General features: G+C 42.5%; 2 long non-coding RNA genes across 11 annotated transcripts in view; one reads left to right on the top strand and one right to left on the bottom strand.

The window, feature by feature from the left end:
• LOC143443290 (uncharacterized) overlaps window positions 1-7,470 on the top strand; it is a 51,459-nt gene extending 43,989 nt beyond the window's left edge. Inside the window, exons 4-5 of one of the 2 annotated variants that reach the window (XR_013112134.1) lie at window positions 3,915-4,031; window positions 7,338-7,470. This is a non-coding gene — a long non-coding RNA (uncharacterized LOC143443290). Of the gene's footprint in view, window positions 1-1,256; window positions 1,661-3,914; window positions 4,032-7,337 lie in introns of those variants that run through there. The other variant, XR_013112133.1, reaches the window with a different exon arrangement.
• LOC143443289 (uncharacterized) overlaps window positions 1-19,065 on the bottom strand; it is a 126,102-nt gene that overhangs the window by 90,309 nt on the left and 16,728 nt on the right. For 7 of the 9 annotated variants that reach the window (XR_013112128.1, XR_013112124.1, XR_013112129.1 and 4 more), the window contains 2 exons: window positions 7,459-7,636; window positions 4,392-4,730 (listed from right to left, as the gene is read on the bottom strand). This is a non-coding gene — a long non-coding RNA (uncharacterized LOC143443289). Of the gene's footprint in view, window positions 1-1,669; window positions 1,714-4,391; window positions 4,731-7,458; window positions 7,637-19,065 lie in introns of all 9 variants that reach the window. The other 2 variants (XR_013112130.1, XR_013112131.1) reach the window with 1 other exon arrangement.

The following is a 19,065-nucleotide window of genomic DNA, read 5'->3' as shown; positions in this document are numbered from 1 at the left end:
TGAGAGGTGAAGGCAGGAAAACTTCTGGGAGCTTGGAGCCAGTGAGCTTGGTATACCCAAAAGTGAACAAGAAGTCTTGTTTCAAGCAAAGGAAGGAAGCAAAGACCTGAAGTTGTTTTTTGCCCTCTATGTGAACACCATGACACATGTGCATCTGTGTGTACACACACATACACACAGAGACACACAGGTACACATACACACATATGTACACATACACATATACACATATACACATAAATATGTACACATACATATATACGCACATATACACATATCAGTATATATATACAAATACACATATACACACAATATACACATACATACACACATACATATACATACACACATATACACACAAGTACACATATACAACCATATATACATATGCATATTCACATATATACATATATATACCACGTTCACACATACAAACATATATACACATATACATGCACACATATACACATAAATATACATACTCATATAGACATACACATGTCACATATGTATAAAGATATTAAAAGTTAAATTAAAACCCTTATTGGTGATAGTACACATCTGTAATCCTAGTACTTGGGAGACAGAAGAAAAAAGATCAGAAATTTGAGGCCAGCCTGGGCTATATGAGGCCAATGTTTAAAAAACAAAACAGAATTCTTACTGACTTTTCAAATAATACTCACAAAGCAAAAGGGTACAAATTAAACACTTCAGCAAAGCATAATATAAATAACAAAAGTTATGTGTAACTACCAAATCCATTGTTTCTGAGTCCTGATTGAAACCATGTCCATTCAGGCTGACTATCCCCCCCAGCCCCCCTCCTTTCCACCCCCCCAGCCCCCCCACCTAAAATGGGAATAGTTGATGTCTATCATCCTGGGGCTATTTCTCAATAACCTCCTTTCACTTTAAATGGTCCCTGGATACAAAGAAAATTATGTGGGCCTTTGACCTATAATATACCTCCAAAAGAAAGGCCACCATGCACCATCACAGGCTTCAGTATTATCTGTCTTTTTTCCCACAATTTGTTTTAACAGTTCCTCTTACAAACTGAATGTTTGTAGACACAGATTTCCATATGCATTAATTTTCCAGTTTGAAATTAGGCAATGTAATTCTGTTTCCACTTCTTTTGTTCTTCCCAGGCACCAGTAAAACAGAAACGCAGCAATGATGAAGGGTAACTTTTTAAAAGTTCCAGGCAAAAGGTAATTCTAACTGCGTTCTGCTCTGTGACTCTCATCCAGGTGAACACAGAGGCAGAAGCAGATGCCGTTTAAACAGCGTGGTGAAATCTCTGGAATTCAAGATCACTTTCTTGGACCAAGATCACCGATTTCAATTACTTGAAAAGACATTTCTTCATGACAATAAAAATAAATATTTTAAAACAAGATTGCAAAAGCTAAATATTAAAGATATAGGACCATTAAGAGTGGTAAAAAAAAAAAAAAAAAAAAAAAAAAAAAAAGCAATGTATACGGTCCAATTAGACTCACTGCATGAGCTTAGAAGTTATCCCTTTGCTCCACATCTCTGTAATCCAAGCTACTTTTTAGATCATAAAAGAAATGGAGACACTGGGGGCAAACTGTAAAATAAGCCTCTACCTCCACATCCAACACATTTCCCTGGCAACCCGAGCATATCCCCAACTCACTTTGCAGCAGGCTCAATCGGGTCCTAGTGAAGTGCCGGGGAAGGCTGAGGAGGAAAGGAAAAACACTGGGTCCTTAAGATACTTTGTGTCCATGCTCAAGGGAACAGCCATGGCTGGTGCCACCTGTTCCCTGCATTATAGTCAAAACAAGAGAGGTTGCTGTGTTGTAAACAGGGGAGGAAGTCCATGAACCTGGGGGAGTCTCAACTCTGATAACTCCTGACAGTCAACCCCAGTACAAACAGCTGCCTCACTCCAGGCTGCTACGAAGAAATAAACCATCCTTATTTTTTTAAGCTACTGTGAGCTAGATTTTCTGTTCCTTAGGGCCAAATGTATTTCAAACCAACACAATGATTTAGCAGGGCTTGGTTTCTCCAAGTTAGCACCTGTACAGGAGAAGCGAAAGCCAGATTGCACATAGCTCAGAGGACCAAGGCTCCTCCAGCCCACTAAGTCATAGACAGAAGTAAAAAGACTCTGCAAAGTAGAATCCAGAATGCACAGACACACATGATGTAAGAGCTGGGTACCAGCTAAAGTTGAGAACTAACATCTCTGGGATAAGTTTATCTTATTTTAAAACGGCATCTTTCATCTTTCTGAGAGGTGATAAGGTTACTTTACTGCAGTTAAATGGGTAACAGTCCCTCCTGGACCACCAGTCTCCCCATTCTGGTCCCTCCTGGATTGTTGGCCTCCCTATTCTGTCCCAAGTGGGCCCCACTATTTTATTCTAAAGAAAATAATCTCACAACATCAGGCGAAACTACATTCAAATATGAATGTCAAACATATTCCAGATGTAATTTTGTAATGATTAACCCCATTCCAGGATGACCTGTTTCCAAACATGAACTCTGGTGTGGGGCTGCCTGCTTGCCAGTCACAGCCATGCCTCTACCGACCCTTTGTAACCACTCCCGAACCCCTGTGTCATTGTTTTTTCTTCTGTAGAATATGGAGAAGCAGAGACTTCCTGAATACAATAATTGCAGAGAGTAACTAATGAATCGTTTACAGTGGTAAAAGACTGTGTTTAAAACACAGAGCAGGGGACAGTAAGAGCTCAAGAAACACTACATCTTCTTATGGGTGTTTAAGAGCCAACCCCACCTTACACATAAGTATTCATACAGTGTATACATACCAGTGTTTGTGTTGAAATGTGTGTATGAGTATCATGTTAAATTACCTTTGATTTCTTTTGCATCTACTCAAAAACTTGGAGAGAAAGGAGTTCTGGGGAGATGGCTCAGTAATTAAGAGCACTGACTACTCTTCCAGGGAACCTGGATTCAAGTCCCAGCACTCACTTGGTGGCTTACAACCATCTGTAACTCCAGTTCCAGGGCATCTGGTGCCCTCTCCTGGTTTTCTACGGGCGCTAGGCATGCACACGGTTGCACATACACGCATATAGGCAAAACATTCCTACACATAAAAATAAATCTTTTAAAAACACTATCACACTTTGTTTATTGTACATGTGTATGTGCACATGCACAGAGACACATGTGCACATGTGTACCACAGTTCACACAAGGCAATCAGACAACAACTTCCAGAAATGGTTCTCTCTTTCCATCATGTTTGTCCTGGGAATGGATCTCAGACCAGCATTGTCGGTGGCATGATCCCTTACCTGCTGAGCCATCTTGCCAGCCCCTGTCTCTACTTACAAAAACAACAACAAAATTCTTCATCAAAGCTCATTTGCATAATAACACCCTAAAACAACTCTCCTGTCTCTTCTATTCTTTGTACTTGTTTATTTTTAGACCAAATCTCACTCTGTAGACCATACTGACCTTGAACTGACAACCCTCCTAATTTAGCCTTTCCTATGCCTGGATTGTAGGCCTGTGCCACCAAGCCGAGCCTCACTTGGTCTTATTGTCATGAAAACCTGAGAGATGCAGCCACTTCCTATGAAATCCCTTCAGATTTGCCATCCTGAGTACCAGCTGTTAATGTGCCTCCACACAGTTAATCAGCAAACAAGTTTGGCATCTTGCTTGGTTGGTCCTCTTTCTACCTGCAGAATTTGTAGTGCCTTACTGTATAGTTTCTATCTTAGCTGTTCCCAAAGGCTCAGTCCCCAGCATATGGCACTCTTGAGAAGTTGTGGAACCTTTCAGAAATAGAATGAACTGGACAATTTCTGTCTGTTGGAATCCTCACAGGGAACTGTGAGGTTCTAATCTCTTCCATTCCTCTCTCTTTGGCTCCTGGTCATGAGTAGAATGGACCTTGTAGACCAGTGACTTTCTGCCAAGATGTGCTGGCTCTCCATCACCACCACCCCCACCAGAGCAAAAAGGCCACCCCAACATGAAAACCTGCACAACCACAAACCAAGGTAAATACCTTTTTCTTTTTACATAAACTACCTCAAATAATTTCTTTTGGTGGTAAGAAGCTATCTCTGTTCTCTGTCTTCAGTTTTTATTATGTCTGTTTAAATTTGTGAGCCCCTCTTTAGTATCTCTTAGGCATTCAATCTTCTTAATATTTTACACATTGTAGCACATCTAAAATTAGGTGCATTAGCCAAGAAGGGCTGTCCTTAATTCTTAAGCTTCCTTTACCACTTTTTTTTTTTTCTGTCTTTTTTCCCCCTTGTTTTCATTTTTCCCATACCAAAGGACTGGTCTTTCCCCAGTTCCAAAAAGCCAGCACCCCTCTATCCCTCCCTAGCCACAGAGTGGTCCAGGCTTACTTTCATTCAGGGTTTCAGGCTTCCAAGCCTGCTGTCTGCCCAGGGTCTTCCCCTCATCCTTGCGTTTAGAATCCCAGATGCCTCTACAGCTCGGCTCGATCACTATCTTCCAAATTGCCTTCCGCAGCAGCTGCCACTACTCTTTTGCCATGGTTGGAGTCAGGACCGAGAGACCATCCCCTCGCTGGCATCCTGTCTCTCACATTAAGAAGTTGTCATCGTCACATTTCCCGTGTCAGCACCATGATGCATGAATCAGATATTCCCTTTTACTCTTCCATCTTGGCAGCACATAAGAATTAGTGTCTAATGACACCGAGGCAAAAAGTTAATAGAAATCTAATTGGAAAAAAAAAAAAAAAAAAAGTCAAACCCTACCATCCCAGCAGAAATTGAACCCAGTGGCCAGCAGGATACAGCAGGAGTATGGTGTGGCATACTTGGCTACAGCGAGGTACCATGCCGGTAAACAGCTGATTCCGGTATTTTCCCAGTATTACTTTGGTCAACAAAATGAAGAAAGGAAGTAGATTCCCATTTAAATGTCAGAGCTATCTACTGTAAGGGTTCTGAACAGGGGGCTTTAATGAAAATAGGATTTAATTTCCTGTAAATGTTTGAGTTCTTCAAACCCAATATATGGAAGTGATGAATATTTATCCCACCGAAATGCATCTTCCCCTTAGAACAGCATTTAGTCAGCCACAAACAAAGGAATTAGGGGAGAATTTTTCTTTTAAGGACTTTTATGAATTTTTCTAGAGGAAATAGCATTATCTGCATAGTTTTGTACCTTCTTTCATATTTTTCTCCAAAAGGTTAAGGTGTACAAAAAAAAAAAAATTCAAGCATATTCTTTTAAATAATGTCTTTACTTACTCTTTGAAAATTTCATGCATGTATAAAATGTATTTTAATCTTATCCACCCCCAACTCAAGTGCACTGTTTAGATGGCTCCACATACTGACAGCCTGCAGAAATTTAAACTATTGGGCTATTGTAGTATGTTATTTTTAAAAATGAATTAAGCTTATCCAATATTTAATATCCAGATTAACCTAGTTTTCATGCAATCTCTGGTACTTTGGGGAAGTGGGTTTCCCTGAATAAAGCAGGAACATTCCAGAACACAGTGAGAAAACCTCAGCCTCTTACCGCACCTGTTCTGCTCATTTGGCTGTTGGGAGGGGGTTGTTGTTGTTGTTTAGACACAGCCTTGCTGTGTAACCCTCACTGGAAAAAAACATGCTATGTAAACGAAACCAGCTTTAAACTCAAGAGACGTAACTTCCTCAAAAACCCTAGGCCTAGAGCCCTGTGTGCTTTCTGCAGTTAGAGCATCCGGCTGTATCCTTAGGCCTTGTGATATGGCTGTGTGCAACATACTGTGTCACCCTAAGTAAACCAACCTTTGAATCACTGAAAGTACAGCAAAGATGCACAAGAAGAAACAGTGCACTGCAAAACGACAGACATTTTAAAACTCAAGCAAAAGAAAGGGAAATGCCAAGCTCCCAGTAAAAGTTAAAAAAAAAAAAAAAAATAGCCCGAAGATTTCATTTTCTGATATCAACAGAGCCAGGCACAGTGGCACATACATTTAATACTAGCCTTCACAATGAGTTCTCTATGAGTTCAAGGCCAGCATGGCCTACATAGTGAGTTTCCAGGGCCAATCAGAGCTACAAAGTGAGACTCTGCATAATAATAATAACAATGATAATGATGATAATAATAATAATAGACACAAATCAAAATGTCAACAGATTTTTTAAAGCCCTCTATTTTTTGCTCTTTAAAAAAAAAAAAAAAAAGATTATTTAATTTTATTTTATGGATATGAGTATTTGCCTGCAAGTGTCTGTACATGCATGTAATACCCTAAGAGGCCAGAAGGGGGCAATGAGTCCCTGAACTGGAGTCCTAGCTGGTTGTGAGTGGACATGGGTGCTGGAAACTCAACCCTGGTTGTGAGAGCTAAGTGCTCTCAACTGCTGAGCCATCTCTCCTACCCTCAAGACTATTTTTTAAAGCTTAAAGTAAGGCCTTAACCTACAACCATTAAAAATGCATCCTTGCAATAAACATCTGGGATACTATCTAATGACGGCTGAAAACCAGAATTAAGGCAATAATGGAAAGGAAAGCATACAGAACCCACACACAAATACCCACAACACCCCTGTGCTTCAGGTCATAGAGGTGGCCAACCTGAAACTGACAAAGTGTCCCTAAGCTTAATGGCAAGTATTTCTAAGACTCTGGAAATAAAAGAGTAAAAGTGGCTTTGAGGGTTGTTAGTAAACAAAAAATGGTTTTAAATGGCTTTAACTTCGTCTCCAATTAATTATGATGAAAGCTATACTAAAACGGAACCAATGGAAATAGGAGATCAGGGTGTCTGAAGCTTGACATGGTAGAATAAGCCTATAATCCCAGCTACTTGGAAGGCTGAGGCGGGAGGACTCAGGACTCTGGATCAGTCTGGACTTCAGAATGAGTCCAAGGCCAGCTTAGTCAATGTAGTGGGACTTCATGGTACCTTGGTGAGACCTTGCCTCAAGATGAACCGTGAAAACGGAAGGCAACTCTGAATAGCTCTGTGGTGAGCACTTGCCTAACATGTGCCAGACCCTGGATCGTCTCCAGAACTGGAAGGGGGCAGGTGTGTTTCTAGCTCTTTGCATCTGGGTCTGCTTCATACCTGCAAATGTTTCCCAAAATCTCCCAAAAATAATTTCACCAAGTGAGGCCAAGTGTTCAAAGCATGAGATTTTGGAGGATATTTTATATTCAAACAGTATAGATGTTAGAGTCTATTAAAGGTGATGTCTGACAGTTATCCAAATTGCTTTTCCACATCTGACCAAACAGTTAGCGTTCCAGCCCCTCTCAGCCACTCGCTGTGTCCTTACTTGCCTTTGATCCTAACTCTTCCCTTCCAGGTGAACGTGGACACATATGTGTACTTTCCAGTTCAATTAAATGCCACTCACACCGTGGAATTTTCTCTAACTCTGCCTATGAAAGCTGCTTCCTGCTTTCCCATGCATGAGGTACACTTACTTCCATCCATCATGTGGAGACTGCAGTGTTCTGGCGTAAGCATAGAAAACTTGACACACACACACACAATCATTGATATGTACACCCAACTTCTTCCTTGAGAGAGAAGGTCTTGAGGATGCAGGTCATTCTCTATCCACGTGTGTCCTTCCCAGAGCACTCGGTGTTGAGCCTTGCCCTTAGTAACAATCAATAAACATGAGTTGAATTACTTAATTAACGTTTCTGTCCACTCAATATAAAATGTCTACTTGAAGACAAAGGCCCAGCAATGAGAAAGCTCACTGGGAAATCAATATTTCAATTTTTATGTATCCAATCAGTGTCATATGATACAGTAAATAAGGTGCTGTAGTATTTATCTGCACACAACCATGAACTGTCTCCTCTGTCTGCCCTCCCCACCAGAAACTTGTTGACTTTGAAAGAGTCATTATCCATTTCAGGGATTAAGGCTGTTGTCAGTAAAAGTAAGAGATGGAGCTGCACCTAAGGAGTCTTCTGGCTGGACAAGCCAGTATCTCATACATGGCACTATGCTGCAAACGATAAGACACAAGCTGTCAAAAAGCCAAAAAGCTTAGCATGTGAGGTCATACATCTAGCTAGATTTATCAATGCACAGTTAACACATATATTGAAACATTGATTTGAATATATATATACATTATATGTATATAATTATACGTATATATTATATGCATTTATATATATTTTTATTTATTTATATTAGGCATAAAGGCATACTGGGGAACTAAAGCAAACCTATGGTGAGATAACAAGAAGAAAAGGTTTTGCTACCAGGGCCTAAGGCAGAGGTGTCCCTGCAGGAGGGATTGCTGTTCACAAGGACCACACTGGCTCTCTGAGTGACAGCTAGCAAGAAGAAATACTTTAGCTTCCCCTTTCCTTTCCTCTACAGTTATTCTTATTGGCCAAAGCTAGCTATAAAACGTTCTGTAATGTTGTCTGGAAATATCGTGTGTGAGGCTGATACTGGGCAGCAGAAAAGAGCATGTCTAAAATCACCATGGCTACTATTTAACCTCAAGGCCATCCCCAGAATACCCAGGCACCCCAGCAAGAGTCACCACAGGAAGAAATGTTACATTTGTCCAAGATCATCTTGGGTCTCAGTGACCTCATCTTTCTCAAACTATTTTCCTGTACTTTCAGTTTTCTCTCGAAGGAAACTCTGCCATATCTGAATTACTGGCATCCCCAGCTTATGCTCTGGGGACATTATTAAGTAAAATAAGACTCATTTGAGCACATGCACGGCCACACCGAGAGTGTGAATGTGGTAACAGAGGCAGCTACCAAATGGCAACCAGAAGCCTACACAGGGCAGATACACCGAGCAAAGAAGACTTCCTGTCTCAGGCAGGACATGTGAGATTTTGTCATGCTACTCAGAAAAATGCACAATTCAAAGCTTATGAATTGAGCTGGGCACAGTGGCACATACCTTTAATCCCAGCACTGAGAGGCAGAGGTAAGCAAAGCTCTGAGTTCAAGGCCAGCCTGTTCCACAGAGCAAGTTCCAGGACAGCCGGGGCAACACAGAGAAACCGTGCCTCAAAGAAAGAAAAAAAGAAAGAAAAAAGGAGGAAGGAAAGAAGGAAAAAAGGAAGGAAGGAAGGGAGGGAAAAAGGAAGGAAGAAAGGAATGAAGGAAGGAGAGAAAGAAGGAAGGGGGGAAGAGAAAAGAAGAGTAAAGAAAAAGCTTATGAGTTGATCCAGAGGGTATAGACCCAGGGTTGAATGTTTGGCATTCACTAGGCCCAGAATATGATCCTATCATTGTGAAATAAACAAAGTTTTTAGTTGTTTCTAGAATTTTCCATTACTGGACCATGAATGATGGGGAAAAACTGAATTTTTTTTCTGTATTGCTCTAATAAAATGGGACATGATATCTGCCTCATTCATGTCTCCACAGTTATAAGAATAAGTCCTTAGTGGTGTATATTACCCAGAGCCAACAGGTAGAAGATAGCCAAATTCTCAATTAGAATATCTCCTTGTGGATTGGTTCATCTCAAAGATGGCCAAACTTTATACTGTCAGGACTCATATAACAGTGTGAATTTCACTTTAAACAACAACAAAAAATTCTGAATGGTGCTCTTACTTAATCTAATGTATCGGGAGAAAAATTCTCCGAATTTCCATTTGAGTTTAAAATGTTTCATCCAGGATGCTTCAGCTTCCTGATCTCAACAGGGTAATATCCAAAACACACAAGAACTGCCGAGCAAGCCAGGAAAATCACGTGCCTGCTCCTACAGTCTACAAAGCTGCCATTAGCAACAAGCTTTACTGCTTGGGCTCCCTGACACCCCCCTCCCCATCCCCATGGCTACTTTCCACAGCACTGCCTTCTCTAACATGCCAGGTCAATGCTGAGGAGGAACTCAAACCACAAAGGACCAAAAAGCAAATATTTTTGCCCAAAGCTAATGTAACAAATTACACGCAAGATCTAAACTGCAAGAACCTTTTAAACGATGCGAGTCTACCCAAACATACAGCATCCCATTTGCCAAGACTTAAAAATTAAATTAAATCTCAGCGGAGGACCCCTCGGGGATTTATAGAACTAGGGTTCTGGTCTCAACAGGGCTACAAGCTTCCCTAGTCATTGGCTTTGTTGCCAATTTATGCCCTGTATACACAAGAACTGAGCATATACGGAGCACACAGCTTCATGTAAGCCAGGTTTCTAGGCATGATCAGAGACTCAACTGCAATGGCTTCCAGCAAGTGATCAGCTGCAGTCTGGGTCTGGAATGGTCCATTCTGACTGCCACCTTGACTAAATTGAAATCCCCAAGGAGGTACATCTTTGGTCATGTCAATGAGGATGTTTCCAAAAAGATTTAACTGAGGAAGGAAGACTCACCCTAAACTGGGAAATACCATCCCATGGAGTAGAGTTCCAAGACAAGAAAGGGGGGAAAGGAGGAAGCCAGCCAAGTTTCATTGTAGAGGGTGGTTCTGATGCTACGGTCCTGTTGGCCAATTGGTTAGTGATTAATCAATAAAGATGCCAGGGGCTAATTGCTGGGCAGAAGGAAAGAGGTGGGACTTCCGGGTCCCAAGAGGCAGGCTAAGAGACGCAGGGAAGGGAGAATTTCACCATGCTTCAAAAGGAGAAAAAATGACCAGCCATGTGAGATCTGGGGGGTGGGGGGTGGGAGCAGCCATAGGCTGCTTCTCCATCCTGGAGGTTAGAAACATAACTAAGCTGAGAACAGATTTAGGGTGTTGAGCTGGGACTAAAGGTACCTGAGCAACTGAAGCTGAGGGCAGATTAAGAGATGCTGAGCTAAGAATATTGGGAAGGCCATGCTAGCCATGGGAGATTAGAAATGCCCAGCAGTTAAGCCAATAAGGCAGACTGAAAATAAGTTAATGTATGTGTGTGTGTGTTTCCTCCGAGGATCCAGGGGAACCTGGGTGGGCCGATAGCTTAAAGCAGGATAGCAAAAACTGCATGCTACATTCCACCATTCATCTCTCTTCCTATTCCACTCAGATGTGAGGAATCCTGGATACTTGCTTCTGCTACCACGGAGTGTGGAGAGCTTTTGGGGCTGCTTGGCAGGAATCTGACATTAGCCCAGGACAAGGAAATGGGCTTTAGGCAGGAACCAGACTTTGGGCCATGACAAGGAAGTAAGTTCAGGCAGGAACCTAATTTTAGGCTAAAACAGAGAAGTAACTTCAGTCAGGAATCTAAGTCTTAGGCTAGAACAAAGAAGTAGGCCTCAGGCATGAATATGACTGTGGGCTAGGACAGGGAAGAAGGCTCAGGTATTTTTGTCATCCTGATGACAAAACAGTAATCATGAGAGTGATCATAGGAATGATCACGATCACAGGATTGTGTTTATTGCCTTGTTTGTTCCTTGACTATTTGCATCTATTGTATTGCTGGTTTCTCAACCTAGAACTGACCTAAATACTTGCATGTAATTAAAATGGTTTAAAAAAAAATTGAAAAAAAAAAAAAAAAAAAGAATAAACCTGCCTTCCACCTCAGAACTGGCTGAGGTCATGCTGAAATATGATCTAATCAGCTCTTTTCTTTTAACACTCACCCCTGCGCTGGAGAACCTGTTGACTGACTGAGCTAGCTTGGTCAATGGAGCCACCTACCACTGTGCTTCCCTGCCCTGATAGACTAGAGCTACTCAAACTCTGAGGCAAAAGCAACCCTTCCTGCTGTGAATTGCTTCTGCTCAGGACCTTGGGCATAGTGACCAACCAGTAAAGTAGCTAATATGGCTTCGCTGTGTCACAGGTATGACTAGACAGCCTGTTGATGGCAATCAGGGGAACACATGGAGCTGAAGCCAAGTTCTGTTTCTGCCAAAAGCAAGACTGCATCTAACTAGAGAAATAGGTGGTGTCACACACAGGGCCTTTCTGCCTCCTTGGTCAGCAGGTTCATACGTTCAGAAGAGGACCATTACAAATGCCCAGTAGAAGCCTGATTCCTAACTGGGAACACAACAGCTTTCAGAGTTAATGCTATCCGGTGGAAAGCCAGCTGAGGGAAACATTGGAACATGGCCGCTTCGGAGGGAGTCACCACCTTGATGAGCATTTGTGGTTAGACACTAGAAACCAGCAGACATATTGGATTGCGGCTGCCTTTGCCCATGGCTTTATTACCTAGCATTCAACCCAATTCTCTATTTCCTGCTCCTTCCATTGTGGCCGAATCCCTAAGCCGCAGAGTGGATGAAACTGAAGAAGCCCATTTAGAGAAAATAAATGCAGTAGGGAAACCGGCCATGTAACTTTGGAGCCAATCAACCACATCTGGCTTTGTTTTGCTCGCACACACTCGGCTGAACACCAGGCAGCAGTGGAGGTCGAGTTTTGAGAACTTGGAGAAATGCATGTTTCTTAAGCGAGGGTGTGCCATCAGTTTCTCTTCTGTCTTCCCCTATGCTCTGATTTACAGCAGAATCTCAAATACATCTTTTCAGCCCTGCCCATCAACAGGGAGATGTCTTGCTGTCAATGATGAATTGCTTGCTTTCACAGATGGGATGGCTCCAAATGTCCCCTTGAAAAATCGTGCTAGTAGATGGGTCTCCAGTGCTTGAGAGAAAAGCAGCATGATGCTGGCCACCAAATCCAGATTCAAGTGCAGACAATGGGACAATCCCAGTGCACACAGGCATGGCCAGCCACAGCAGGCATTCACACCAATATTCGGAGCTACCAAACAAACATTTGTGAAAAAAAAAAAAAAAGCCCATAGATTCTGAATGGTTCTCAGCAGAGGAGGAGAAGATAAAAATGAAGAGACAAAGGAAGCATGAGGTATGCCTAGTTCCCAGACCTCAGCTATTACAGGAAATCAGTATTCAGTATGGAACCCTGACAGTTCTATTCTTTTGTGCTTTCCTGATTTTCTACACTAAGTTAACAGCTTCTGATAATTGCAGAGGAGGAGGAAGAAGAAGAGGAAGAAGAGGAGGAGGAAGAGGAGGAGGAAAAGGGGGAAGAGGAGGAGGAAGAAGAGGAGAAGGAAGTGGTAGTGGTGGTGGTGGTGTCCTTATTTGCTAACTGTACAGCTTCCTGAGTTCTGATCATTGAATGTTTGGATAGTGGCTTGGAGAGGAAAGAACAGAATTGATTCCCTGGTTCGGAGAGTGATAGGTTCTCTAATTCCATTTCATTCCTGGGTTCTGAAGGAAGCATTTGGATAATGAAAGCAATACAGGCTGCCTAATGAGAGCTCTGACTTCTCTTTATGTATGCGTATGTGTTTGCCTGCTTGTCTGTATGCACACTACCACATCTATGTATAGGTGACTGAAGAGGCCAGAACAGGAGGTCAGAATCCTTGGAATGGACTTATAGGTAGTCAAGAGCCACCTTACATGGGTGCTGGGAACCAAACTTGGGTCCTCTGCATGAACAGTAAGTACTCTTAACCATTGAGCCCCCTTATATTGAATTTTTAATAAGCTACCTTGTTCCTCTTTCCTACATATAAGCACCAAAATATAATCTGATAGGCAATTCTGGAAGTTCTGGAAGTGATGAAGTTTGAAAGCCTAATGTATGCAAAACTGTTTGTTTCATTCTTTTTTTCCTCTTTCCTTTTGATTTGTGTTTTTATTTCGTTGTTTTGTTGGTGTGTTGGTTGGGTTTTTGCATGGGGGATTTAACCAAGGCCAGAGTCTCACTCTTGCCAGATAGGTTTTCTACTGTTAGGTGTCTCTCTAGACCTTTATTGATTTTTGAAGGAAGTCTTCCTTAAGTGGCCCAGGCTGTCCTTGAACTTGCTGTGTGGCTAACATGGCTTTAAACACCTAGTCTCCCTGTCTTCATTTCTTAAGTAATAGGGTTGTAGATACTGCCTCAGAGGCTAGTGGGGTGGGAACCCCTGGAACTGGAGTTTCAGGCAATTGTGAGCCATCTAGTGCAATTTTGAAAAGTGAATGTGAGTCCTCTGCAAAAAGAGTAAGTACTCGAAACCACTAAAGCCATCTCTGGCCCCTGAGTTCCATTTTGAATGTTAATCTGTGTCCTCCTAAATATTTTATCAGTGAAGTAATGGTATAAGAGACACAGGCAAAACATGAGATGAATAATGAAGCATAACTTCTTGGCATCAACCACCAAGGCTTTGCTATGCTTTCGGGAATTTAAATTAAAGAAAACAAAGCCCTGACCAAACCCCTATGCCCTATGCCCTATGCCCTATGCCCTATGCCCTATGCCCTATGCCCTATGCCCTATGCCCTATGCCCTATGCCTTGTGTCCAATGGCCTATGCCAAGAAGTTAAAACTTGTCAAGAAACTAAGGCTTGACTATTTTATATATAATACTAAATAAGAACTATCATAGCTGTCAAATGAACACAGTTTTGTTACTGTATCTCAGGAGAAGACGGAACCAGAGAACCAAAATTGGTTTTGGTATAAAAGTGAAAGGTGAGATAGAACCTTCTGGAGATTTTTTTTTTTTCCTTTCTTTAATACCTTCCGTATATATCTGAGTGTGTGCCCTGCCAGCACCCATGCTGTGTTCTCTGGGATATCTCACAGATGTGATTTAGGTTTGGAAGTGCGAAGTGAAAAATTATAAAGACCATTTTATAAAATATATACAGGCTTTTTCTTTACCCCTAGACCTGAGCAAAAGAATGCTGGTTCCAGAAAGCGGAACTGAATGTAAGATTTCAGGCCTTCACTGCCCCGGGATACATTCCTGGAGGAGGAAATTATCCCTGAGTCAGAGGAACATTCCTCAAGCCTCAGGGAAGAGAACCCACCTGTGGGTGGGGAAGGCCCAAGCAGGAAGACACATTCCTGACCACAAAAAGATGCAAGTCATCTAGGTGGGGTTGGGAAGCTAGTAACCACATGACAGGACAAGTGACAGGGCACCAACTGAGAAATAGTTGAGCTAGTGACAGGGCAAGACTATATTTTGAGAATACAGAGTGTTTTCCACATGACCCTGATTCACTTTGGTTGCATTCCTCTGGAATTCTCTGCTATTTTTATTGTTATATTTCCTTAGCAACCTTTCACCCCCTCCTCACTCTCCAGGTTTGTGGTTTCCCCCTTTAAAAACCCTTCTCAGACTGACTGACTTTGTCAAACTCTACTCCTGCATGAGTGAGCAGTTTGACCTTGGCTATCCAACTCTCCCTAATAAACCTCTGCTGACTGCATCCAGGTACGGTGTCTTGCGATTTTTGGGTGGCCGTGATTTCCCGAGACTTGAGTAAGGGTCTCCCGAGTTTGGGGGTCTTCAGAAGCACAGCTCAGAAACCCATCGTGCAGCTTACAGAGCACCTCACGCCTTCCCCAACATTACATTTATCCACCTTTGGAGCTGCCATTCAGTGCTGCCAACGACTGTCCCAGCGATGGCCACTGTCCCAGCACACAGCAACCGGACTCAGTCTAGGTAGGACAATGTCATCGAGGTCAGTGACTAGGAGCAAAAGAACTCAGCCAGCCTCAGAAAACAGCTAAGACCAATGGTGATATGATATAATAAACATAATAATATAGCATAAGTGATATAGGGCCTATATTACCATGGATTAACTGCTCTTACTGTCCTTAAAAGGGAAACAGTTGAAACTTACGGAAAAACCTAGTTCCTTATGACTACCAGGGCTCAGCACTCCACTCTCTGGCAGGACTCTAAGGCATCATGCCTTCTAAGTAAGTGAAGGATGAGAAAGGGGGGATATGGGAAGAGGCACAAGGCACAGTGATCACACTGGACTAGAACACCCAAAAGATGCAAAGGTTCTACAAACTCTCACTTACATGACAGCAGTCCACATACGTGGGAACCAAATGTTCTTCTTCACAGCAGCCCTGTCTTCGTCACTGTTCTATTGCCGGGAAGAGACACCTTGACCATGGCAACTCTTATAAAGGAAAGCATTTAACTGGGGCTGGCTTACCATTTCAAAGTTTTAGTCCATTGTCATCATAGCAGGGAGCATGTCTGAACACAAGTGAGTGTGTGTGTGTGTGTGTGTGTGTGAGAGAGAGAGAGAGAGAGAGAGAGAGAGAGAGAGAGAGAGAGAGAGCTAGCCTCTGGGCCTGGCTTGGGCTTCTGAACCGTCAAAGCCCACCCCCAGTGGCACACTTCCTCCAACAAGGCCACACTTCCTAATCCTTTCAAGTAGTGCCACTCCCTGATGACCAAGCCTATGGGGTCATTCTTATTCAAACCACCACAAACTCCACCAGAAAGGTGATGCTGTCCCCATCTTACAGATGAGAAAAATCAAGGGGAAAAGGGAAGATCATTTCCCAAGATGTCTCAAATAGAAAATAGAGCTGAGTTTCTAAGCTCAGTGCCATCCCTGTTCTTTTAACCTCTGTAAAAACCCATCTAAATATTATCTATATCTAAATGTTATCCAAAGATGGTTTGGACAGAAAGCATTAAGAATTCAAAGAAACATAAGGACTGGTTTGTTCCATGATATTCTACATAAATTATCTTATCAATGCCTCTTTCATGCTACTGTTTACAACTTTCTTAATGTAGAAACGTATCAGGGCAAACACCTACTGTCTTTCTTTCTTATAGGATACAAAAGTCTCCCCCAGAACCTCATCAGCATAAGACCAATTCTGTGTCCTCACAGGATCCACTAGTCAAGAAAGCTCTCTTCGCACATCCCATCTTCCCAAGTCTTTTAGACCTAGTGTTGAGCTGTGCAACCACTGCTGTCATGGCAACCACACTTCACCCTTCATAGCCTTACTCACCCACACTGCAACCTGAGCTCTTGAATCCCCAAAAGCAACTAAAAAGGGGAAAATGTTCACCCTCACTGTCAGTTCAATCAGATTTAGAATTAACCAGGACACACACCTGTGGGTGTGAGTGAAGACCTTTTCAGAGAGAGCTAATTGAGGAAGAAAGACCCAGAAGCATCACTGATGGGCTGGACTCCCAGAATGGATAAAAAGGAGAAACAGAAAACATCTAAAGTGTATCACGATTCATCTCTCTGCATCCTGATTGTGGCTGTGATGTTACCACCTCATGTTCCTACCACCACCATGCTTTCCCCTCAACATGGGGCTGTGTCCCCTCAAACTGTGAGCCCAAACAAACCCTTGCTTCCTTACATTGCTTGGGTTGGGTGATTTATCACAGCAGTGAGAAAAGGTATTAATACAGAAGACCTATAAAGTTCAGACCAGGGCACCACAAGCTCACACCAACTAGCACTTGGATGAGGTAGATGCTTGGTACTTTGCTGTTTGTTCTTGTCCATCCCAAATCCTATTCTCAGTGTGACTGTTACAGAACCTTTACCTTGCCTTAGGATCTTCATGCTGGGCCAATACCCATCTTCATTAACCGGAGACCTTCTAGCATAATCTTCACTATCCTATGGCATTCCTCTCAGCAATCTATTCTAAAGCCAGCCTGGTGTTTCCTTCCTCCTTTGAAGTATTCCTTGTTTGTATCTTTCCTTTGGCTTTCAAGATGCACTGCCAAGTATTTCTCATCCTCCCCTTGAGTCTTCTTTTAGTATTTTAAATTGTACAAACAACAGTGAGGATCATCTCTTTCCGTGCACACATCCTGTCTGCTCACCCACGTTGGGCATCCTCCAAGGTTCTGTCCTCTCCCATCTGCTCATCTCGCTTTCTAATGACTCCCTTGGATAGGTTTCTCCCACTTGCATAACGCCACGGGTTCTTTCACAGTCGTACCTGAACCCTATTCAAGGGCCACTGGCCTAACAGCCCCTTCCCTTTCTCTTAATCCCTCCAGATGCCCACTATTTTCTAAAGGCCGTTGTCAATTCCAAGGATGCCTCCTTCAAAATACACAGCTCAATAATTATCTATGCATTTCCTAAGTTTCTTTAAGACAAATTTGGTGTGCATGCATATGTGGGTGTGTGCATGTGTGTGTGTGTGTGTGTGTGTGTGTGTGTGTGTGTGTGCGCGCGCGCGCATATATGGGCATTCATATATGACAATGCATGTGTGAAAGTTAGATGACAACTTGCAGAAGTTGTCTAGTATGTGGACAGGGATGGAACTCAGGCCATCAGGTTTAAACAGGAAATGCTGTTTAAACCCATAGAGCCATCTCACTGGCCCTGAGTGTCTATAGCACTTGTATCTATGCAAACAATGTAATACCTGCATACATTCCAGTCTTGTTATCAGTGAGCATTCACATCTCCTGCTTCTCTAAACAGTGCCCTTCCCGGGGACAATAACCAAGTCATATGCATATTTCTCTAGCACAAGTCAGGGGATTCTGGATGCTTTGTAACTTGCTTACAGGCTGTACTTCAAGAGTTAAATCATCAGGGCTAGAAAGAAGGCTCAGAGGTTAAGAGTGCTCGATGCTCATACAGAAGGCTGGAGTTTGGGTCTCAGCACCAAAATCAGGCAGCTAACAATTGCCTTGAAGTCAAGCTCCAGGAGATCCAATACCTTCTTTCTGGCATCTACAGGTACCAACATAAAGGGTATACACACCATTAATTACTTACTTAATTAACTAACTAACTTAATCATAATAAGTCCTGAAAAAAAATGAGTTAATATGATTCAAGATTTTGGTTTCAAATGTGGTACAGCAAATAATGGTCATAGCTGCAAAATCACGAAGAGAGAAAAATAAAATTCTAAACCTAAATCCTTGGAGGAACAGGTTTTGTACACTTAAGAATCTTTTCTCACAGGTCACCGAATTTAAAGACAGTGCAGACAGCCCCAAGCGTCACAGGGTTCCTTCAGTTCGTTATTTAAGAACCAAAACAGTGCCTTGAAAGAAGCTGTCTGGAGCCTGATGCAGCCCTCATCCTGCCAAGTGCAGGGTCACATGTGGCCAAGAAAAGCAGAACCGATGAAAGCCAGTATGTCCAGCTTCCTCCTAGATCAGCGGCTCCAACTGCTGCTAGCATTTAACACGGCACTGGTCACACCTGTGTTCTCAAGCCAAGAACACCGGCCAGCTCAGCACCTTCTGAAACCTACGTGGCTTAGATCCAAGGCAAACATGAAATAACAGGTGACTCACAGCAGTGGGAACCCAGCAGCTGCCATTGTAATTCAGGG

Source organism: Arvicanthis niloticus, chromosome 8, assembly GCF_011762505.2.
Source record: "Arvicanthis niloticus isolate mArvNil1 chromosome 8, mArvNil1.pat.X, whole genome shotgun sequence".
Lineage (NCBI taxonomy): Eukaryota > Metazoa > Chordata > Mammalia > Rodentia > Muridae > Arvicanthis > Arvicanthis niloticus.
The sequence above is the reverse complement of the archived record's forward strand: the minus strand, read 5'-3'. Positions and strand labels throughout refer to the sequence as shown.